At 44.5% G+C, this 23,913-nt stretch overlaps 1 protein-coding gene and 1 long non-coding RNA gene across 7 annotated transcripts in view; one reads left to right on the forward strand and one right to left on the reverse strand.

Annotated features, from left to right (window-relative positions):
• Positions 1–2,245: 2,245 nt before the first annotated feature.
• On the reverse strand, positions 2,246–22,885 carry LOC122547296 (uncharacterized). 2 transcript variants are annotated; one of them, XR_015750954.1, is made up of 4 exons: positions 22,688–22,885; positions 22,386–22,579; positions 4,704–4,797; positions 2,246–4,093 (listed from the first exon to the last, which is right to left on the reverse strand). It is a non-coding gene; the product is annotated as an uncharacterized LOC122547296 (long non-coding RNA). The 2 variants fall into 2 exon arrangements; XR_015750955.1 differs by lacking the exon at positions 22,386–22,579.
• Positions 22,606–23,913, forward strand: part of LOC122563288 (homeodomain-interacting protein kinase 1-like) — a 105,287-nt gene continuing 103,979 nt past the window's right edge. For all 5 annotated transcript variants that reach the window (XM_087973671.1, XM_087973673.1, XM_087973674.1 and 2 more), the window contains exon 1: positions 22,606–23,263. The gene's annotated coding sequence lies outside the window, so the exon portion shown is untranslated. The remainder of the gene's footprint in view (positions 23,264–23,913) is intronic.

The following is a 23,913-nucleotide window of genomic DNA, read 5'->3' on the forward strand; positions in this document are numbered from 1 at the left end:
AAAAGAACTGTGATGTTTCTGTTACACTGCACCACACAGCCACTGGAAATGTGATTTACTGCACTGATCGTTAATCCATGCCATGTAGAAAGTAGAATACATGAAACACTAAATTCTGTGCTTCATTCCATGAGACAGCAAAGCTTTCTGCATTAAATAAATAGTTAAATAATTTCTAACCATAAAATATCCCCAATCCTGAAACAGGTCCGGTTGGTAATGGAAGATGAAAACCAATGAAATGAACATTATTTGTCTTTGAATCTGTCAGCACTCAATTTGTTACCGAGAAATCAAACATAATTTCACCTCAAAGCTGTGTGTTTCGAATGAATTTATCATCGGCTGAATAAATCAGTCAGCCCTCTGGATTCTCCTAGCTTCTGATTTGAGGCAGGGTCTACAATTGTGAAAACGTAATCAGGCAAAATTCCATTGGCTGATCAGTAGTTTGCTGTTTGCTACATGAACGTGTACAATGGAAATAGGGGAAAACTGTCCAATACTTGGAGTCATATCTAGCACAAAGGAAGCTGGTTGTGTTTGTTCGATACCGATCATCACATCCTGAGGACTTTGCTGTAAGAGTTTTAGGAATTGGTGTAAGATGAGCCCAAACAGCTGCTTCATCGATAACTGTCCCACCCCATCATAAGACACGAAGTGGAGTTTCAATGATGCTTGCCTCATGTCACAAAGAAACATAAATGAAGAACAGGAGTCAGCCATTTGACATTTTGAGCCTGTTCCACCATTCAATATGATCATGGCTGACCATCCAACTCAGCCCCCTGTTCCCGTTTTCTCATTTATCTTTGGATCCCTTTAGCTTTAAGAACTATATGTAACTCTTTGAAAACCATCAGTTTTGGTATCAACCAAAACAGATGGATGGATGAAATTGATGTTCCCATCATTCACAACACCTCTGATATTGAAGTAATCCATGCCTGCATGCAGTGAAACCTGGATAACATCCAGGTTTGAGTTGATATATGGCAACGAACATTCACACCATGCAAGTTCCAAGCAATGACAATATCCAAACAAGAAAAACAATCTAACAATCTCCCCATGACTTTCAAAAGCATTATCATCACTGCATCCCCCACTTTCTACAACTTGAAGTTACCATTGACTAAAAACTCAGCTGCACCAGATGTGGACTGGCATAGCTTTCCTTGAGGAGCAGTGGAAATGGGTTTTTGGGGGGGCGGGGGTGAAGTTTTGACATAATTGAGATGTACAACATTATGAGGGGCATAAACAGAACAGACAGGAAGGAATTTTTCCTCTTGGTGGAAGGGTCAATGACCAGAAGGCAGAGATTTAAGGTAAGGGGCAGGAGCTTTACAGGCCATGTCAGGAATAGATTGGTGATTATATCTGGAACTCAGCTCAGCCTAGCTGTTAGACCTACACTGTATAGGAAAGACCATCCATAGAAATGCCCTTAAGGATGGTAGAGACAGGAACACTCGTGACATTTAAGAAATATTTAGATGTGCACTTGTGATTCCAAGGCATACAAGGCTATGGGCTAAGTGTTGGAAAATGGGATTAGAAGAGTCAGGTGGTTGATTCTGAGCACCACAGCTGCTCAATAAGCCAAATGGCCTTTTTCTGTGCTGTAGACCTCTGTGAATCTATACGAATACTGTGACTATAAGAGCAGGTCAGAGGCTGGGAATTCTACAGTGACCTTACTCAACTTCTGATTCTCCAAAGTCTGTCCATTATCTACAAGGAAAAAGTCAAGTGTTTGATGCAATACTCCCCAGTTTCCTGGATGAATAGCAGTTCCAATAACACACAGGAAGTTCAACAAAGCTGGTTTTAGAAACAGCATCTCTGAAAGTACTGGATTATCATTAAATCCTTCTGGTTTGTTAGTGTTCTTCAAGGGAAGAAATCTGCCATCCTTATTCAATCTGACCTACATTTCGCTCCAGATCCCCAACAATGTGTTTGCTTTTTAACTGTCCTCTCAGATGGTCTCACAACCTACTCAGGAGACAATCAGGCATGAGTTATAAGTGCTGGCCTTGCCAGCAATGTTCGCATCTCAAGAAGAAATCTTTTTAAAAATCCAGGAAAAAGCAGCCCACTGGATTGTAACCCCATTTACCATCTTAAACATGCACTCTTTCTGTCATCATGTAGCAGTGTTTCCAGTTTACAAGATGTACTGCAGCAACTCCGAGGTCTCCTTTGAAAGAATCTTCTATACCTGGAAGTCAAAGGGAGCAGATCTATGAAAATACCATTAGCTGCATGTTCCCCTCATGTACTATTCTGGCTTAGAATCACATTGCTGTTCCTTCACTGTTGTTGTGTAAAAATCCTGGAACCCCCTACCAATCAGCACTGGGATGTGCTAACAGCAGAAAGACTGCAGGGATCCAAGAAGCAGCAACAAATGACTTGAATCTAATTCAGTTCTTTATGTTTAGTAACTTTCCCCATCATGTTTCAGACTGTCTAACATGCAAATGGATTCCTTTTGACCTAAGTCCAGCTTCTCTAGGAGGAATAAAATGCTATGAAACAAAATATTGACAGAACTACTTATGAAATATGAGCAATAAAAACATTTTAATATTCAAAAAGATCAAAGTTTGATGATACCTAGAATTAGATTTGCATACTTATAAAGATTCTGTATATACATTTGCTTATGTGCTGAACAGTGAACTTCTTACTTGCCAGAGGTACATTCAATGTACATGTATCTATATTATTATATTTACCTTCTTAAAGTCCCTCAGGGTTGAGGATGGTGGCTCCCTCTCCAGTTTGACACGTTCTGAGATGGCTGCTAAGTACAAGGTGTGATCTACAGACTCTGTCACATGTGGAGCAGATGGTGCTTGGAGGGCTGGATAAGTGAATGCTGATATTTCTATGGGTGGTCTTTCCTATACATTGTGTGTACGACAGCTAGGCTAAACCTTAAGGTTAGCAAACTAATTTAGTTTGTGATTAATGTAATTAATATTTAAATTACATATATACAGTTTCAACAATAAGCAACTTCAAAAACAAATTCAACAATTAAAAGGTAACCAAAGTTCACTTCAGTAATTTTTGTTTTCAACCATCATCAGTGCATGTTTTAGAAGCAGGAATATTTTACTGGGTTGAAAATTATTCAAGTTATTTATTTGGTGCAAAAGGCTTGCTGTCCCACAGGATGAAGTATAAAAATGAGAATTATGCTAATTAATTCCATTTCTCAGAGGCATGGAATCATTAACAATGCAATAATTCACATTTACACAGGTTGAGTGGTTCAGAGTATCAAAAGCAACACGATGCTTTCACTTCTGGGTTCAAATTTGAACCAAGATGTGGTGAACATTCTCTCTCTAGTGGGTTTGGAGGGTAATTAGTGACAGAACTTCGGTCAATCTCATTTGGCTACCCAGTGAGATGTAAATCAATTGGAATGCTTTGGCAAAGATCGGGCAATATGTCAAACCAAGCTCTTTCTCCATTATTCCAGAGTTATTGAGCTCTCTCTGTAATAGTGACCTCCAGGTAAATCATCATCCAGGTGTATCCACATTCTTGCTGATGAAAACAACTTCCACTTGACAAATAATTCCTGTTGGAATAGCTTCAACACACAGAGGGGAAAATTTCATGGCTCTCTGTCTGGCAAGTTTGAAGGCACAGATTTCATGAAAGGAAATGCGTAGATTGCACACCACTTATGATGGCTGTTTCCCATTTGACGAGTGTCAGCAGAGGTAGCAAGTGTCTTTTTTGGGGGGTCCTCTGTGCTCATGACACCCTCCACAAGGGTTCTGCCTCTCAGTCCTCTCACTGGGGGCTACCAGCATGGCCCCGCCAATACCCTGGACTTGCGTGAAGTCTGGCTTCCATCAGTTCCTCTTGTTCAAAGGAGCAGTCTTTATATTTTAAAAAATCTGAAAGTCTGTCTTCAAAAAATCCAACCACAATTCTATCTTGAATAAACAACTGCATGAATTGATCAATCTGTATAAATCATGAATAAAGGAATCTGTCGATTCCTTGCTGGGACTGCTGGTTGAAGTGGGCGCATTTAAAAACAAGGTTCTTCTTGAGACTGAAAAAAAAACATTGAAAGCTATTAGACCTGACTGAAAATCTTTGAATGCTTCATTAACACATTGCTGGACAAAGATGTTGCCGACCATGAGGTCCATTTTGCCTTAGTACTGACCTGGGAGTGATTGTTGTTTCAAATGGAGGCCTGAGACAATTCTGTACCTGTGGAAGTGCGTTTTCCATAAGTGTCATCTGTCTGCCTCCATCGTCTCATTATATGGATATGCTGTGACATTTCAAGTAGACTTCATTTTGGGTAAATCTTCAACTACTTTACCTCATTTCAAATCGCTGATGTGGGAAATTGCCCTGGCATTTCTTTCCTTCTTGGCTCCTCAACCTTTTTTTGAGGTATTCAGATTCCTCTAACAATGACACCATTCACCTTAGACTGGTGTCATTATGGTTGCCACCGTGTTGTAGTGTTGGTTCTTCAGATCTTCATACAAATTTAGGCTGGACGTTTTAGGTTACCTTTTAACAATGTTTGTTAACAGACTGTACATGATAGTAAGGTTACAGAGCAGCATGCTCTGTGCTGTACAGGCTCTAATTTCTAGCAGAGTACTAGCATATAACTAATGAGGCCACAATAACGTCAGGCTTACCTCAGAAGCTCAACTTCATGTTCATTGAACTGTATCTCTGCAAGTTATGGTTCATGCGAGCCACATTATAATCGCACTTCTTAAAGTACATATCCTGTGAAAAGTGTTAAAGAATGAGAATGTACAATCAGCACCTTAGTATTCCTTGATATGTAAAATGAAATTATAAATACAGAATTTTTAGTCATACTAATTCAAAATGTCAAAATCCAACTATCAGTTGTGTGGACATCGTTTACAAGACTGCAGTTTCACTGAGGGTGCACCATCCTGGACCATTCACCCTCCTTCGCAGCCAATTTGTTTCAGTGTCCAACATCATTCCGTGGCTTTCTTCATTACCTTTCATTTCTCCTTTCTGTTTCCATCAATGTACCTCTTTCCAATGCTAGATGCTGCAAACAAACATGATCCCTCTCCTACCTTATTCTAGCTGTTAATTGTTTTATCTTAATGCTGCTGAAAATGTGTTGCTGGAAAAGCGCAGCAGGTCAGGCAGCATCCAAGGAGTGGGAGAATCGACGTTTCGGGCATGAGCCCTTCTTCAGGAATGAGGAAAGCGTGCCAAGCAGGCTAAGATAAAAGGTAGGGAGGAGGGACTTGGGGGAGGGGCGTTGGAAATGCGATAGGTGGAAGGAGGTTAAGGTCAGGGTAATAGGCCGGAGTGGGGGTGGGGGCGGAGAGGTCAGGAAGAAGATTGCAGGTTAGGAAGGTGGTGCTGAGTTCGAGGGTTGGGACTGAGACAAGGTGGGGGGAGGGGAAATGAGGAAACTGGAGAAATCTGAGTTCATCCCTTGTGGTTGGAGGGTTCCTAGGTGGAAGATGAGGCGCCCATCCTCCAGCCATCGTGTTGCTATAGTCTGGCGATGGAGGAGTCCAAGGACCTGCATGTCCTTGATGGAGTGGGAGGGGGAGTTGAAGTGTTGAGCCACGGGGTGGTTGGGTTGGTTGGTCAGGGTGTCCCAGAGGTGTTCTTAATACTGCTCCCAATCCAGACATTGTTTCCTCTGTTTAATCTAAGTTTACCTCCATTTTATGAGCTCCTGTCTAGAACATACAGAGTGGAGTTGAGACTGCAGCCAGCTCAGCCCTGATCTTACTGAATAACAGAGGAGGCTTGAAGAGCGAAATACCCACTTCTGCCCCTAAATATTGTGTTTGTAGTTCCCTACCATTAACCTTTGTAGTAGTGTTCAGGAGAGACTGGAAATTATATTGGTGTAATAGCAATTAACCACGGATAATGGTGGCACTGATGAGAGAAGGATCTGTGTTGTTCTGGTCTTTTGCAAACATTGACTGGGTAGCACGGTGGCACAGTGGTTAGCACTGTTGCCTCACAGTGCCAGAGACCCGGGTTCAATTCCCACCTCAGGTGACTGACTGTGTGGAGTTTGCACATTCTCCCCGTGTCTGCGTGGGTTTCCTCCAGGTGCTCCAGTTTCCTCCCACAGTCTAAAAATGTGCAGCTTAGGTGAATTGGCCAAGTTAAATTGCCCGCAGTGTTCGGGGCAGGGGTAAATGTAGTGGAATGGGTCTGGGTGGGTTGCGCTTTGGCGGGTTGGTGTGGACTTGTTGGGCTGAAGGGCCTGTTTCCACACTGTGAGTAATCTAATCTAAACTACATTCCTCCTGAGTCTGCCATTAAACTTTGCTGAATATAAGAAATTGAGAAATAGGAGTAGAACATAGAACAGGACAGCACAGTACAGGTCCTTCGGCCCTTGATATCTTGCCGGCCTTTTATCCTCCTCTATGATCAGACTAACTTACATACCCTCCAGTGTACTAACTTCTATGTGCCTATCCAATACAGTAGTCACTTAAATGTCCCTTGTGTATCTGACTCTACTACCAATGCTGGCAGTGCATCCCACACACCCACCACCCTCTGAGTAAAGAACCTACCTCTGACATCTCCCCCAAACCTTCCTCCAATTATCTTAAAATTGTGCCCCCTCATAATAGACATTTCTGCAGTGGGAAAAAGTCTCTCACTATCCACTCTACCTTTGCCTCTCATCATTTTGTACACCTCTATCAAGTCACCTTTCATCCTTCTTCACTGCAACGAGAAAAGCCCTAGCTCCCTCAAGCTTTCTTCATAAGACATATCCTCCAGTCCAGGCAGCATCCTGGTAAATCTCCTCTGCACCCTCTCTAAAGCTTCCAAACCTTTCGTATAATGAGGCGACCAGAACTGAACACAATATTCCAAGTGTGGTCTAACCAGGACTCTACAGAGTTGCAGCATAACCTCGTTGGTCTTAAACTCAATGCCCCCGCTAATGAAACCCAATACGCCATAAGCCTTCTTAATAACCCTATGAACTTGGGTTGTGACTTTGAGGGATTTATGAACAGGGATCCCAAGATCCCTTTGTTGTTCCACACTACCAAGAATCCTGCCTTTAACCCTATATTCTGCATTCAAATTTGACCTTCCAAAATGAATCACTTCACACATCTCCAGGTTGAATTCCATCTGCCACTTATCAGCTCAGTTCTGCAACTTGTCAATGGTTCGTTGCAACCTACAACAGTCCTCCACATTATCCACGACTTCATCAACCTTTGTGTCATTGGCATAAATACTAAACCATCCTTCCAATTTCTCATCCGAGTCATTTATAAAAATCACAAAGAACAGAGGTACCAGCACCGATCCCTGCGAAACACCACTGGTTACCGAGCTCCAGGCTGAATACTTTCTATCTACCTCCACTCTCTGTCTTATATGGACCAGCCAATTCTGTATCCAGACAGACAGGTTTTCCTATATCCCTTGCCTCCTTACTTTCTGAATGAGCCTACCACGGAGAACCTTATCAAATGCCTTGCTAAAATCCATGTACACCACATCCACTGCTCTGCCTTCATCAATGTGTTTTGTCACATCCTCAAAGAATTCAATAAGGTTTGTGAAGCATGACCTGCCCCCTCATAAAACCATGCTGACTATCTCTAATCAAACTATGGTTTTCCAAGTAATCATAAATCCTGTCTCTCAGAATCCTCTTCAATACTTTGCCTACCATTGACTGGTTCATAGTTCCCAGGATTATCCTTATTCCCTTTCTTAAACAATGGAATAACATTTGCCAACCTCCAATCATCTGGTACTACTCCAATGGACAGTGAGGATGCAAAGTAGTAGACTATTCAGTTCTTTGAGTCTGCTCTCCACCATTCATTTAGATCACCTATGTCAAGTCTGCCAATCATGCTATCTCATGTTCTTTCCTTGATTCCTTTCAATCTCAAAACCTGACCAAGCTGTCTAAAATATATACTCAACAACTGAGCATCATTAACTCCCTGGGATTGAGGATTCTAAAGATGCACAGCCTTTTAAATGAAAAGATTTCTTCTCATCTCAGTCCTAAATGGCTGATCCCTTCTTCTTGTAGTAAAAGGTGCTAAATATGAATGTGTCATATGCCTGTGACAGAGTATACACCATCACAGGAAGTGATGCAATGCTACATGATCCTCCTCTTTTTCAGCCTTGTGGCTAGATGAAGCCACATTAAGATGCTTCTTTAATAAAGGAATGGCCCAAATAAACTATGGCCACAGTGTTGTTGGAACAGCATTGACTGGAGTTGCATGTCAGTACAATGCAGAGCACCTGACACAGCTCACTCCATTGGAGTCACTTGGAAAATTGAATTTTATGATACGCAATTCCCAGGTGTCTGGAAACTTCTGAAAGAGTCCATTAAAGTCAGAGATTTCAGACGAAACCGACTTATTTAAGTTAACAATTATCCAGGAGACATTAAAGGTTTGTTAACCTACACTAACTCAGGGCTAACAATTAAAGTGACCAGCCTCCCTCAGCACTGAATCTCATCCCCTCCAAATGATATGCTGTGACCCCATTCCCTCAATGGACATGACTGCCCCGATCCCTCCAACTCAACCTGACCCCTGCTTGAGTCCAACAATGACCCAGAGAATCAGAGAGCTGTTATTCTGCAGAAGGCTGTTTGGCCTATCACATCAGGACCTGCTCTCTGAGCATTTTGACATAATGCCAAACTCCTGCTTTTTCCCATTGTTAAAGTCTTCTGCTCTCTCTCCAATGCATTCATGTCCTTTCCAAAGTATGGCACTCAGAACTGTACAAACAGTCTAGTTGAAGTATAACCAGTGCCATGTACAGGTTCAGCTTAACCTCCCTGCTCCTGTATTCTATGCCTCTATTAATGAAACTTAGAATACGGTATGCTTTACTAACTACTCTTTCTACCTGTCCTGCCACCTTTCATGACTTAAGCACAAACACACTCAGGTCTTTTGTTCCTATGCACATTTAGAATAGGAGCCCTTTACCATATTTTGTCCCTCCATGTTCTTTTCTCCAAATGTATCACCTCAAAACTTTCCACATTGAAATTCATGTGCCACCTGTCTGCGAACTATACCAGCTTGTCAATGTCTCTTTGAAGTTCTGTACCATCCCCCTCACAGTTAACAATTCCTTCAAATTTTGTGTCATCCACAAACTTTGAAACTGGTGCCTTCACAGCAAGATTTGGATCATTTGTCTGTGTCAGGGAAAGTGAGGGTCCCTGTGGAATCTCCAATACAAACATTACTCCAGTCTGAGAAATACCCATTAACCATGACTAAGTCTTCGATCCTTCAGCCAGGTTTCTATCCACATTACCACCGTCCATTTGATTCCATGACCTGTCACTTTCCTCAAAAGCCTGTGGTGTTACCGTCTCAAATGCCACTTGGAAGACTATGCACACCATATCAACAGCCTTGCCCTCATCAGCCCTTTCCTGAAGAAGGGCTTATGCCTGAAACGTTGATTCTCCTGTTCCTTGGATGCTGCGCTTTTCCAGCAACACATTTTTCAGCTCATCAGCCCAGTTGCCTTTTCTAAACTCTCCAGCAACTATGTGAGAAATAATTTTCCCTCAACAAATCCATGCTGAATTTTCTAAATTAACTCACATTTTCCCATGTGAACAACAATTCTATCCCAAATAATGGTTCCTAGAAGTTTCTCCACTCCTAAAGTTAAAATTAGTGGTCTGAAATTTCCGGGCTTATCTGTCCAACTTCTTTATTGAACAGGAGCGTAACATTTGTAGTTCTCAAATCTTCTGGCTGGGCCTTACTCAACACTGAGAAGAAATTGAGTCAGCAAAAAACATTGTGCTGTTTTCGTTCTAGGGTGGCCGAGATTGAGAGAGAGAGTGTGAGTGTGAGAAAGAGAGAGAAAGAGAGAGAAAGAGAGAGAAAGAGAACACATCTGTTCCATTGTACCTGCAATGCAGGTGTATTTAATAGCTATCTCAAGCTTTACCCACAGATGTCACTGTACATTTAAAAGTTGTCTAGCTACATTATGTAATTAGCTAAGCTAAACACTATCTGATTCATGAGCCTTTGAAATACAGTTGGTTCATTGGCACTGGTATAACGTGTATGGAGTTACAAAAGTGAAGATTTCTTTTGGCAGTCAAGGGCACCTTCCAGTATTCATTGAGTAAATCTCTACTTGTAATTCAGATGCTTTTATCTACCCTATCTATGCAATTTTCCAGCTCGATTATTGAGTAAGAGTCCACTTAGGTCATTGTATTAACATTTCGACAGCCAATGCAGAGCCTTGTGCAACCAATTGGCTTGGTCATCAGTATAAATTCCAGCTACTGCTACTAAGCTTTATCAGTTGGTGCTCCAGTAGATGAATAATTTCCACCCAAACCTGGGGTCAGCTGGACCTAGCTGATAGTACATAAAGCAACACCCTATCGCATCTACGTCATGTAGAGCTAGGATGGTGTAGCCTGGTTTATCTCTGCATAAGCCCTTGAATACAATGAGCAGCTTTGTTAAGATCCGCTATCTGTTCTGTACTAAGGCGAACTTGAAGTTTACTAGTATTTCTGTACTGGTTAGCTGGGTAATATGGGGTCAATGGGGATCTCACTCTTATCTCCCTCCAATTCATCCCCACTGCCATCCTCTTCCTCCAGGTCAATGGCAATAAGATAAATTGTTACAGCTTGTCCCCTTCTTGACTGAGGTACATGTCATGTTGACAATGTCACAGTCTGCAGTGCCAATTTAAATCATTAATTTCCCTAAGCTTTTTGTTACTCTGTGCCATTGAATAGGGCTTTTAAGGGTTTGCCTGGTATTAAAAGGAACACTAATACATAGTCTGCTGGTTGAAAGGGCCCTGACATGTTTGATTGCCTACTTTCTTCACCACTGCCTGAATGATTTTCATGTGTTCTCGGGCCACTTCACAGGCTTGCGAGAGTCACGCTCAGAACTCTGCTTTATGGTCGATCATGGAGACTTCCTCCAACTGTTCTAAAACCTTTCCTTTGATTCATCTCAGATGTCGTTGCACTTGGTGCCTGTAAACTAATTCAAATGGAACAAAAACCAGTGACTTAATTGGGAATCCCTGGTGGCAAATAGAAGAACATCTAGTCTTTTCAGAATTGGAGTGCTCGGGCAGCCAGCTGGGATCACTGTTTGAGGGCCTGGCATTACTATTCAAGTGCCCCCTGTCACTCTAGGTGATATGCTGAAGATTGTATTAGATTATGCCCAGATTACCCATGGCATCCTGAATATTTTAGGCATGAAATTTCCACAATGATCCAGCTGGAATTGATGGCAGACCCTATTGGGTGAAAAATAAGGTCAATTCCCTCAGCACTGATTTGGATCTCAGGAGAACAGCTGCTGGGAAATGGTAGCTATGTCCATAATGGTAAGTATATGCAGGCCCAGCATGTCCAATAACACCTTGCTGAATGGTGCTTCAAAAGCTGGCATGGGAATCATCGGTACAGGTCTTACTGCACCTCGGTGTTTTCCACAATCTGCCAGGTGTGACAGGTTCTGCAAAACCTCACAGCATCTCTGTGAAGCTGTGGCCAGTAAAAACATTGAATGAGGCAGGCTTGCGTTTTGTATATATGAACTTACCCAGCCACTGGAACCTTATGAATTTGCCACAATACTTTGTTTTAGTCACTCATAGGGATGTGGGCATTTATTGCCCGTCACTAATTGTCTAGAAGTCAGTTAAGAGTCGACTACTTTGCTATGGGTCTGGAGTCACATGTAGCTAGGCCAGGTAAGGATGGCAGTATCCTTCCTCCTTTAAAAAACATTAGTGAACGAGATGGGTTTTTCCAATAGTCGGCAATGGTTTCATGGTCATCATTAGACCCTTAATTCCAGATTCTAAATTGAGTTCAAATACACCATCTTGCCATGGCAGGATTTGCCTCCTTTGCACATTCCTAATATTACATTGGTGGCACCACTACCTTGTGGTCACTGTCTACTTTTCATTCCCAAGTCTGTGAAGGAAGGTCTCCATATCCTCATCAGCATCTCATTTATAATGCAGTAGCATTCATGGGACTGTTTATGTCTCAATTTCAATGTGAGCCATCTGAGCTGGAATTTGTAAGAATGGGTCAGTTTGATGGGTTGCTACCAAGGAAGACCTACTTATTGCCTCTGATTAGTCTTAAGACTTCCAATAAAGGTTTCAAATGAGAGTTGAGAGTGTGGTGCTGTAATAGCACTAGGCGAAAGTGAGGACTGCAGATACTGGAGATTAGAGTCACGAGCGTGGTGCTGGAAAAACACTGCTGGTCAGGCAGCATCCAAGGAGCAGGAAAATCAAGGTTTCAGGCAAAAGTCCTTCATCAGGAATGAGGCTGAGAGCCTCGGGGGTGGAAAGAGAAGTGGGAGGGGGATGGTGCTGAGGGGAAGGTAGCTGAGAGTACAATAGGTGGATGGAGGTAGGGGTAAAGGTGATAGGTTGGAGGGGACGGGTGGTACAGATAGGTAGGAAGGAAAATGGACATATGGGACAGATCATGAGGATGGTGCTGAGCTTGAAGTTTGAATCTGGCATAAGGTGGGGGAGGGGAAATGAGCAAACTGGTGAAATCCACATTGATGCCATTAGGTTGGAGGGTCCCAAGGCGGAAGATGAGGTGTTCTTCCCCCAGGCATTGGGTGGTGAGGGAGTGGTGTTGGAGGAGGCCAAGACCTGCATGTCCTCGGCAGAGTGAGAGGGGGAGTTGAAGTGTTTGGCCATGGGGCGGTGGGGTTGTTTGCTGCGGGTGTTCCAGAGATGTTATCTGAAGTGCTCTGCGAGTAGGCGTACTGTCTCTCTAATGTAGAGGAGACCGCAGTGGGAGCAACGGATACAGTAAATGACATGTGTGGAAGTGCAGGTAAAACTCTAAAGGATATGGAAGGCTCTTTTGGAGCCTTAGATGGAGGTGAGGGGGGAGGTGTGGGCGCAGATTTTGCAATTCCTGCAGTGGCAGGGGAAGGTGCCAGGAGTGGAGGGTGAGTTGCTGGGGGCATGGAACTGACCAGGTAGTCACGGAGGGAACGGTCTTTATGGAAAGTGGATAGGGGTGGGGAGACAAATATATCTTTAGTGGTGGGGTCCGTTTGTAGGTGGCGGAAATGGCGGAGGATGATGTGATGTATACGGAGGTTGGTGGAATGGAAGGTGAGGACCAGGAGGATTCTGTCCTTGTTGTATTTGGAGGGGTAGGGTTTGAGGGAGGAGGTGTAGGAAGTGATGAGATGCGCTGGAGGGCAACATCAACCATGTGGGAGGGGAAATTGCAGTCTTTAAAGAAAGAGGCCACCTGGTGTGTTCTGTGGTGGAACTGGTCCTCCTAGGAGCAGATGTGGCAGAGACGGAGGGATTGGGAGTAAGGGATAGCATTTTTTCAGGAGGTAGGGTGGGAGGAGGTGTAATCCAGGTAGCTGTGGGAGTTGGTGGGTTTGTAGGAAATATCAGTGTTGAGTCGGTCACCGTTGATGGGGATGGAGAGGTCCAGGAAGGGGAGAGAGGTGTCAGAGATGGTCTAGGTAAATTTAAGGTCAGGGTGGAATGTGATGATGAAATGTTCAACCTCTTTGTGGGAGCACGAGATGGTGCCGATGCAGTCATCAATGTATTGGAGGAAAAGGTGGGGAGTGGTGCCAGTGTAACTGCGGAAGATGGACGGTTCCACGTGGCCGACAAAGAAACAGGCATAGCTGGGCCCATGTGGGTTCCCATGGCTACCCCTTTCATCTGGAGGAAGTGGGAGAATTCAAAGGAGAAATTGTTAAAGGTGAGGACCAGTTCAGCCAAACGAATAAGTGTGTCAGTGGAAGGGTACTGGTGGAGACGTCAAGAGAGGAAGAAAGGGAGGGCTTGGAGGCCCTGGTCATGGCAGATGGTGGTGTGTAGGAACTGGATGTCCATGGTGACTCCTGATGAAGAGCTTATGCTTGAAATGTTGATTCTCCTGCTCTTCGGATGCTGCCTGACCTGCTGTGCTTTTCCAGCACCACACTCCCAACTCTGATCTCCAGCATCTGCGGTTCCTCACTTTCTCCTTTCAGATAACCAGACCAGAGTTTGCAGTGACATCACAACCTGGCTTGGCTTTTATGACCATAATCACATGAACACAGTTATAGAAAATGCCAGGTACCTTCTCCTGCAGCTATTCAGACTCCCTGACCTCAATGGGTTTCCTGGAGATTCAATTCTCTTTGATTTTTCCAGGTCATTACTGAGAAGGAGGTAGACGCCACCCAGAGGCAAAATGAGCACAACTCCCAAGGTGACTGGTTCCTATACAAAGTTAGATATATCCAGTAACGGGGAATGAGCATCTGCCCTCTTTCAATTCCATTCATTACCATCTTGGCACTTACAGCACATTCTGATGGCAAGTGCCCTTTCCCCAGCAGTCGAGTTTGGCTGGTCCCCATATCCCTCAATATCACTTACAGACTTGTTTGCCTCACCTTTGGAAATATGGCCACCCTTCCTTTGTAAATGAAAACTCTGACACTTTCAGGGATCTGCTTAACGTTATCCACACTCTCAGTAGTGCATTTACAGGGATTCCAGCCACAGTCAGAGCCATTGCTTGGTCAGCCATGCTATTTGACTGACTCTGCTTTTCTGTATGGGATGCACATGCCCCAATATATCACATCTTTTTTTTTCCCTATAGCCTCCAGCAGTTGAGATGACGTGCTCTACCTATCACCAGTGAAAAGGCAATCTTCTTGGTCTCACTCTTCATCTCAGTACCACCCTTTTGTGTCCTGAGGAGGGCTTCCAACATTTCCCTCTCTCCCATATGGATTTTGTTTTTCCCACAATTCTCCCCACCTTTATCCTTTCAAGTTGGCTTGGAGTGAAGAGGGGAAATTTCTTCTGGAACAGGAGTTTATGGATCAGTCCATAATCATCAGCCAGTGTGCTGCCTGCCTGAACTTGGTTACCCATTGTTCCTCTAGGTGGGAAAGGAATGGATGTTTTCTACTCCCCAAGGAGAATTATTTCATGGAGGATTTCATAAATGGCTTTTGCTTTAAGTGCCCATATCCACTGGTCAAAAGCAATCTACTTAACCCTTTAAATCTGGCAGGCTGTTTCCTGACGGTATGAAATGTATGACAGTTCATCTCTAACACCAACTGGTTTACTCTCTAGTTAGTTGGTTTTACTGCCTCATAACTAGTGTCATTTTCCTCAGGCAAAAGAGTAAACCTTGTTAGTTTTCCCTGAAAGCTTACTCTGCAGTAATAAGGACCAAAGTTGGACTGGTCGTTTTAACTGTTATGCTACCTACTCAAAAAGCAAATGGCTTCTACCTCTGCTTCATCAAACCTAGGAATTAAATGAACAAACTGAGTTGCCTCCATACTTAAGTGAGAGCTGGTGGTGTTGTCATAAGACACAGCAGGATTCCTTGCCCTCGACTCGAGCTGTCTAACTTCAAACTCTGATCTCTGCCATTTTGCTTGAAATTCTCTCTCTTCTCTCTGCCTTGTTTCCTCTCTTTCTCATGTTCTTCTCGCATTTTCCCCTTTCTTCTATCCCTCTCTTTCCCATTCTGTTCCTTTTAATGGAATTTCTAATTTCTACTGCTCTATTTTCAATCTTTCTACTGTCACTCTACATGTTTGTAGAGGAGACCACATCAAGAGCAACAAACACAGTAGATGATGTATGTGGAAGTATAGGTGATTCTCTGTCGATGTGGAAGGATCCTTTGGTGCCTTGGATGGAGGTGAGGGGGGAAAGTGTGGGTGCAGATTTTGCACTTCTTGCGGTGGCAGGGGAAGGTGCGAGGAGTGGAGGATGGGCTGGTGGGGGAGGTGGATCTGACAAGGGAATCGCGGAGGGAATGATCTCTCTGGAACACAGATAGGGGTGCGGAGAGAAATATATCCCAGGTGCTGAGGTCTGTTTGTAGGTGACGAAAATGATGGCGGATGATGCAATGTGTCCGGAGGTTAGTGAGGTAGAAGCTGAGGACCAGGGGATTCTGTCCTTGTTGCAGTTGGAGAGGTGGGGTTCAAGGTCGAAGGTGCAGGAAGTGGAGGAGATGTGCTGGAGGGCATTGTCGATCACGTGGAAGGGGAAATTGCGGTCTTAGAAGAACAAGGCCATCTGGGATGTTCTCTGGTGGAACTGGTCCTCCTGGGAACAGATGCGGTGGAGGTGAAGAATTTGGGAATAAGGGCTAGCGTTTTTACAGGAGTCGGTGGGATATTGATGAGTGAGAGATTGATTTTGAGATGCTAGGCTTTGCCAGTCAGCTGAAATTCTTTTGTCCTGTTTTCTTTCAACAGTGCCTGTCTGACAGCATTCAGAACAGGAAAGTATATTTTACTTTTTATTTATAGTGCAGGAGTATGCAGTGGATGCTCTAAAGCTGTGACCTTTGTGACAAATGAATTCACTAACGTGCAGGTCAGGGTTGAAAACTAGCTTTTAACTCCTGTTCTTGTGTATTGAAAAGAGAAAACACAAGATTATCTCTTGCCCACACTGCTTTATTTTCTCTCTTCATGTTCACAATCTGAGATAACTCACAGGAGATTACAGTTCAGACCATTTCCCCCTTTTTTTAGAGTCATTCTATTTAAAGCTTCCTTGACACCTGTCAAATATGACAGTGCACAGTCCCCTTCCAGACAACCACTGAATTTAAATCCACAGTCATTGTTTGGCTATGTGACTTGTAAAAAAAAATGTAGTAAATAAAAGTTCAAAATATCTGTAAGCGATCTGGAGTTATTCCTCCCATGCAAGTAAATCCTTCCTTAGGTTAAAGGGGCAAAATCTGTACACGTCAGGGAGGGTGTGATTGGATTTTCAGATACGGGTGTGTGTTGAAAATCTCCAGAGGCGGTCACTGGATCCCATTGTCTCCTGAATATGACACGATTCTGAAGGGAGGATGGGGAAGGCTGGGAAGGTGTTGGAGCGGAATGGATGAGAAACCAGCATGCCTCAAATTAATTGGTTGTTGAGGCAATGTACTGGCCTCAGAGTAGCAGTTTCAGATTTTCATTCAATTTGGGGAACCTGCAGAGTCTTGGACCAGTCAAGAGTGTAGTGATTGTGAATACAGTGGGAGTCACGAGTGTGAATGGGCTATATGTTGATGAAGTGGAGAATAATGACTGACTGTTCAACCTGAGGCACAGAGCCTGCTGTTCTGAAGGGGAGTGGTTTGTATTTGCATACTATGCTTATAGAACTCCTGAGAGGGTGGCAATGCTGTTGGTATCAAATGGGTGGCAGTTATAATTGTGGCAAATACATGTGCCAACTGAGGGGGCTGAGACACCAACAGGTTGTTTTGGCATTGGACAGATTAGTGGGGAGCACCTTCAGCACAGACATCCTCCTAGTCAGGCTGGGGCCAGGTGACCAAAGTGAAGGCTTACAAGGGGAAGAAGGTGCCACTCCAGACATTGTGCATACTGTCCAACGAACAGTTATATGCTAATAACAAAGTAGTAGGCTTTGGAGGTTCATTCTAAGCAGTTAATCCAGGACATATATACTCTGGACCACAGTTAGCCGAGCCCTTGCAGACCCTGTGTCAATCCCCCAACCCTAAGCCATCAAAGTCAATGTGACAATAACATTTTAGGCATTTGGATCTCTCCAGAAAAGAACTGTGCAGTTGAATGGGATCTTGCATTTGGCAGCTCCTCATGTTAACTGGCAGGTCATGGATATTCCACTGTAGAGGGTGGGGTACTCTACTGATTTGGAACAGAGGGTCAGGGCAGACAGAGAAGGCATCAGGATTTTCTCCCACTTAAAGATTTCCTCCAGTCATTGATTGTCCCCAGTGAGCCATCAAGGCATAGACTAACCAAACAGATCCCTGAAACGAAAAGACTTGCACTCACTGAATATCCAGTGCTCTGTGCCGATTTGCTTGGTTGAAAGGCAGCTATCATGCTGCAAGAGTCACACATTTTCAGGCCAACAGCAGGAGGTTCTGGGTATTCACTGGGGGCTCAGTTTATCATCTGAGGAACAGGCTCCTAATGCCCATCCATAACACAGCATGTAGAAAAACAACAGAGACACAGAGCCAGCTCGTAACATTTACCTACATTGAACAGGCCAGTAGCATCTTGAATCTGCATTTCTGTTGTCTTGACTGCTTAGGTGGTGCCTTCCATACGAGTCAGCCAGAATGTGTTGTACTACCCTGCAATGTGTTTTACAATTAAGCTGGAGTTGATAAAGAGTAGAATCTGGAACATGAGTCTTCCTTGGAGGAGGAATGAGAGGACGAAGCAGGTACCTGTACTTCACAACTGCTGAGGGAATATAACCAGCTGAGGAATTCAGCTGTGAAAATCACTACTTCACAGTGTGGAGGATGCCAGGAAATTTAAAGAGGAGATGCAGATTTTTAATTAGTAATGGGTTGAAGGGTTATACAGCACGGGCAGGAAAATGGAATTGAGGTACGATGAGATCAGCCACAATTGTACTGAATAGCAGAGCAGGCTTGGGGAGCAGAAATGCCTTACGTTCTTATATCGGTGGTGCCTGATGCCCAGGCTTTCAAAAGAGTAGACAGGCAGGAGGCTAGAAGAATACAGTTGAAACTTTATTGCTGGAACAGCACAGCAGGTCAGGCAGCATCCAGGGAACAGGAGATTCGACGTTTCGGGCACAGGCCCTTCTTCAGGAATCTTCTTCATTCCTGAAGAAGGGCCTGTGCCCGAAACGTCGAATCTCCTGTTCCCTGGATGCTGCCTGACCTGCTGTGCTGTTCCAGCAATAAAGTTTCAACTTTGATCTCCAGCATCTGCAGACCTCACTTTCTCCTCGCTAGAAGAATACAGCAAGCCAGGCAGCATTGCGAGATGCAGAAGTTAACGTTTCAGGTGCAACCTTTCTTCAGGACTGGGGATGAGTGTGGGGGGAGCTGCAGATAAAGGGGGTGGTGGGGCAGGGTGGTGAAGTGGGTAAAGGTGAAGACAGGTAGAGGGTATGACCTGGTTGGTCAATAGGAGGAATAAATTTGGTTGGTGGCAGTGAGGGGTAGGGGCTAGGAAGGCAGTCAGGGGATAGGGAGGGAGGCTATTTGAAATTCGAGAGGTTGTATCCTCTACCTTCTTCACCTATCCCCACTTCACCACCCTGCCCCCCACCATACCCACCCCCAGTCCTGAAGGAGAGTTACACCCAAAATGTTGACTTCTTCACCTCCTGATGCTGCCTAGCTAGCTGTGTTCTTCCAGCCTTCTGCCTATCTACTTTGGATTCCAGCATCTGCAGGTTTTTTTTGTCTCTAACCAAGGCTTTGGAGAAAAAACATTAAGACCATCCTAGCGACATGGTGACTCAATGGTTAGCACTGCGGCCTCACAGCGCTAGGGACCCAGGTTCGATTCCAGCCTCAGGCTACTGTCTGTGTGGAGTTTGCACATTCTCCCTGTGTCTGTGTGTGTTTCCTCCCAAAATCCAAAGATGTGCAGGTTAGATGAAATGGCTATGCTAAAATAGCCCATAGTGTTCAGGGATGTGTAGGTTAGGTGCATTAGTCAGGGGTAAATGTAGAGGAATATGGGTCTGGGTGGGATACTCTTCAGAGGGTCGGTGTGGACTTGCTGGACCGAAGGGTCTGTTTCTACACTGTAGGGATTCTATCTATCTATAAAAAAGCTCATAGCAGTTGCCATGCTGACATGGCTGCAAGAGCAACACGCATTCAGCAGTGGTTCACTTGAGTGTATGTCTCAGCTCTTATTACAGAGAATAATGTTACTCAGTTCCCAGCAAAGAAAAAAGTCAGCTGGCAAGCACACTGAAGAACATTTTTCTCCAAGATGAGGGTTCCACCACCAGCAGTGTCCTGTATTATAGACCACAGACTGTAGACACCCTGAACATTCCATTTTCGGTCCAACCAGCCATGCCGACCAGATATCCCAACCCGATCTAGTCCCACCGGCCAGCACCCGGCCCATATGCCAATCCAAATGCCTTTTAAATGTTGCAATTCTATTAGCCTCCACCACTTCCTCTGGTAGCTCATTCCATAAAAGTACCACCCTCTGTGTGAAAAAGTTGCTCCTTAGGCCTCTTTTATATCTTTCCCCTCTCACCCTAAACCTATGCCCTCTGGTTCTGGACTCCCCGACCCCACGGATAGGACTTTGTATATTTATCCTATCCAAGCCCCTCGTGATTTTGTAAACCTCTATAAGGTCACCCCTCAACCTCCGACGCTCCAGGGAAAACAGCCCCAGCCTGTTCAGCCTCTCCCTGTAGCTCAAATCCTCCAACCCTGGCAACATCCTTGTAAATCTTTTCTGAACGCTTTCAAGTTTCACAACATCTTTCTGATAGGAAGGAGACCAGAATTCCACGCAATATTCCAACTGTGGCCTAACCAATGTCATGTACAGCCGCAACATAACCTCCCAACTCCTGTACTCAATACTCTGACCAATAAAAGAAAGCATACCAAATGTCTTCTTCACTATCCTATCTACCTGTGACTCCACTTTCAAGGAGCTATGAACCTTGACTCCAAGGTCTCTTTGTTCAGCAACACTCCCTAGGACGTTACCATTAAGCCTACAAGTCCTGCTAAGATTTGCTTTCCCAAAATGCAGTACCTCGCATTTATCTGAATTAAAGTCCATCTGCCGCTCCTCAGCCCATTGGCCCATTTGGTCAAGATCCTGTTGTAATCTGAGGTAACCTTCTTCACTGTCCACTACACGTACAATTATGGTGTCATCTGCAAACTTACTAACCTCTAATGCTCACATCCAAATCATTTACGTAAATGACACAAAGTAGAGGACTCAGCACTGATCGTTGTGGCACTCCACTGGTCACAGGCCTCCAGTCTGAAAAACGACCCTTCACCACAACCCTCTTCCACCTTTGAGCCAGTTCTGTATCCAAATGGCTAGTTCTCCCTGTATTCCATGATATCTAACCTTGCTAACCAATCTCCCATGGGGAACCTTGTCGAATGCCTTACTGAATTCCATATAGATCACATCTACTGCTCTGCCCTCATCAATCCTCTTTGTTACTTCTTCAAAAAACTCAATCAAGTTTGAGACATGATTTCCCACGCATAAAGCCATGTTGACTATCTCTAACCAGTCCTTGCCTTTCCAAATACATGTACATCCTGTCCCTCAGGATTCCCTCCAACAACTTGCCCACCACCAACGTCAGGCTCACTGGTCTATAGTTCCCTGGCTTGTCCTTACCACCCTTCTTAAACAGTGACATCACATTAGCCAACCTCCAGTCTTCCGGCACCTCACCTGTGACTATCGATGATACAAATATCTCAGCAAGAGGCCCAGCAATCACTTCTCTAGCTTCCCATAGAGTTCTAGGGTACACCTGATCAGGTCCTGGGGATGTATCCAGCTTTATGCGTTTCAAGACATCCAGCACTTCCTCCTCTGTAATATGGACATTTTGCAAGGTGTCACCATCTATTTCCCTACATTCTATATCTTCCATATCCTTTTCCACAGTAAGTACTGATGCAAAATACTCGCTTAGCATCTACCCCATTTTCTGCGGCTCCACACAAAGGCTGCCTTGCTGATCTTTGAGGGGCCCTATTCTCTCAGGACCCTATCTAAATTTGTACTTACGTATATTATATAGCAACTGCAAAGTTCTTGGTCATTCAATCTGACTCCCTTTGAGGCCTCTTTGTGCAAGCAACAACAAGCATGTGTGTCAGCTTACAGTTAACTTTAATCGCTGATTTGTCCTCACTGAAATCAGTAATGACTCATTTTCAAATTACAATTATTAATTTCAATAGAGATTGTGTCCATATTGACGTTGTTCCAGCTGAATAGAGACACTGGATAATTAGAATAACAGTATCTGATAAAAGTGGAACTAAGCCTGGAGCTTAAGATCAGAGAGAACAGGTTGTTATAGTCAGCTGTGTGGAAAACTGCAGAAAGGGTGAGAAGGGTAAGTCATCAGGAATGTCACTTGTGAATAATAAAAGTGATGATAAACAAATGTGATTAATCAGTATGCACTGAAGCAATGCCTTTCAAAGGTTAAAACTGACTAACTCAATGTGAATGAAGTGATAAATTAGAAGAAAACAAAGTTCTTCCAGTGCCTTATTTTAAACAAAAATGAGTCAAATGAGTGAGTGAAAAAACTCCCAGCTTAAAGTGACTCACTGCACTGACACTTATAACATCATCATAGTCTCTACCATTATGCGTTGGGAAAGTGAAAGGCAAGCAAACTGCAATACTCCAACTCCCAGACTGCACTGGTACAACAAACCAGGCGCATGCGCTTACAACCTCGCCAGCCCCTCCTCTGATGACATGACGGCGGCGTTCGATCCCGCACTCGCAAACGGAGACGGGCGTCCGCCTCGTCCAATCGAAGTAGCGCATTCGGCAGCGCGAGGGGCAGGGGGAGGAAGAAGGTGGGACTTCCGGCACAACATTCCAAATCGACGCGGTAGGTAATCGGCTGCCGTTGGTGGCAGTAGCTGGGGAGTGGGAGGGGAAAACGATGTCTGTTAGTGCCGCCGTTCATGTCCACTTTATATTTTAAACACTATTTTTCCCAATTTAGTCACTTGCTTTGATAAACAAACCTCTTTCGGTTGGAGAATTTTTTTTTTAAATTTCCGCAATGTGTTCCTGAGGAAGAATCGGTCGGCGGCGTTGCCTGCCGTCCTGGTCGTTTCCAGGAGGAGCTCCCAACGGCCGACGCCGTGCGCGTACCCGGCACCGTGCACGGCACCGCGCACGCACGCACGGGTGGCGCGCCGAGGGCGCAGAAACAAAACAATTGGAGGAGGAAAAAAAGGGAGAGGAGGAGGAGGAGGCCCCGGCCCCAGAGAGAACCGAAGCTCGGGACAGAGCGAGAGGGGAGCCGGGACAGGAGCTAGATCATGCGGCCTGCTTCGGAAACCCTGCGTGCGCCCCACTACCACGGCTATTGTTGACGGGGCAGCCCTCCAGCCAGGCCGGGCCTCCCCTCTTCCCCTCTTTCAAAGCAGAAGAGAAGGGGAGGGGGGAAGAAGGAAGAGGATCAGGGATCAGCAACAGGAGGAAGCAGCAGCAGCAGCAGCGACATGCTGGGGCCGGTTTGGGACTGTCCGGGCCTTCTCACATCCTCACTGAGCGGCTGCCAGCATTGAGCCTATTCCCCGGGCTCTGCCATCCAGGTAAGCCTCTATTCGCCTTTTCGCAAACGTAACATTCTCCCTTATCTGTTCTCTATTCTCCTTTCCCTCCACTCCGAAGAGCTATTGGAATTGGGGAAGTGACAGGGGGCGAGACGTTAAAAATATACCCTCGCTCTACACGGTAGCGGCTCGTCTTTACTCACGCCGGGAGTGGGGAGAGCGACAACATTGTTCGTGATGCCACATTGACGAGTGCTACTTCTTAACTCTTCTCCCCCCTCGAAATCTTCATCTATTTATGAGAATTGCAGTGGTCAGATCGGGAAGTGATCAGTTTGTTATTGGTAACAAAGACGTTTTAGAAAATAGGTGCTATTTATAAACAGTGACACCCCCACCCCCAACCAAGACACTTTTCAAGAGGACATAGATTAGTTTAACAACGTTTTAGTGTCCTTTGCTGAGATGTGCTTATTCTGTAAAATTATAAATGTCTGCCTTTGTTCAAGGATTTGATTTAATCTCTATTCCTGTTGACCATTTAATGTTTCTTTGCATCTGTGAATTATTATTTTTCTTTCACCACTGGTAGGATATGGATTTTCAGGAACTGTGTAAACTATTGATTTTGCAGAACGATGGATCAGTTAATCTTGAATTTGAGAACCTTCAATTTTTTTCAGTCTTTT

Source organism: Chiloscyllium plagiosum, unplaced genomic scaffold (genome assembly GCF_037043375.1).
Source record: "Chiloscyllium plagiosum isolate Xiang-an unplaced genomic scaffold, Cpla_swu_hap1 HiC_scaffold_26, whole genome shotgun sequence".
Taxonomy (NCBI): domain Eukaryota; kingdom Metazoa; phylum Chordata; class Chondrichthyes; order Orectolobiformes; family Hemiscylliidae; genus Chiloscyllium; species Chiloscyllium plagiosum.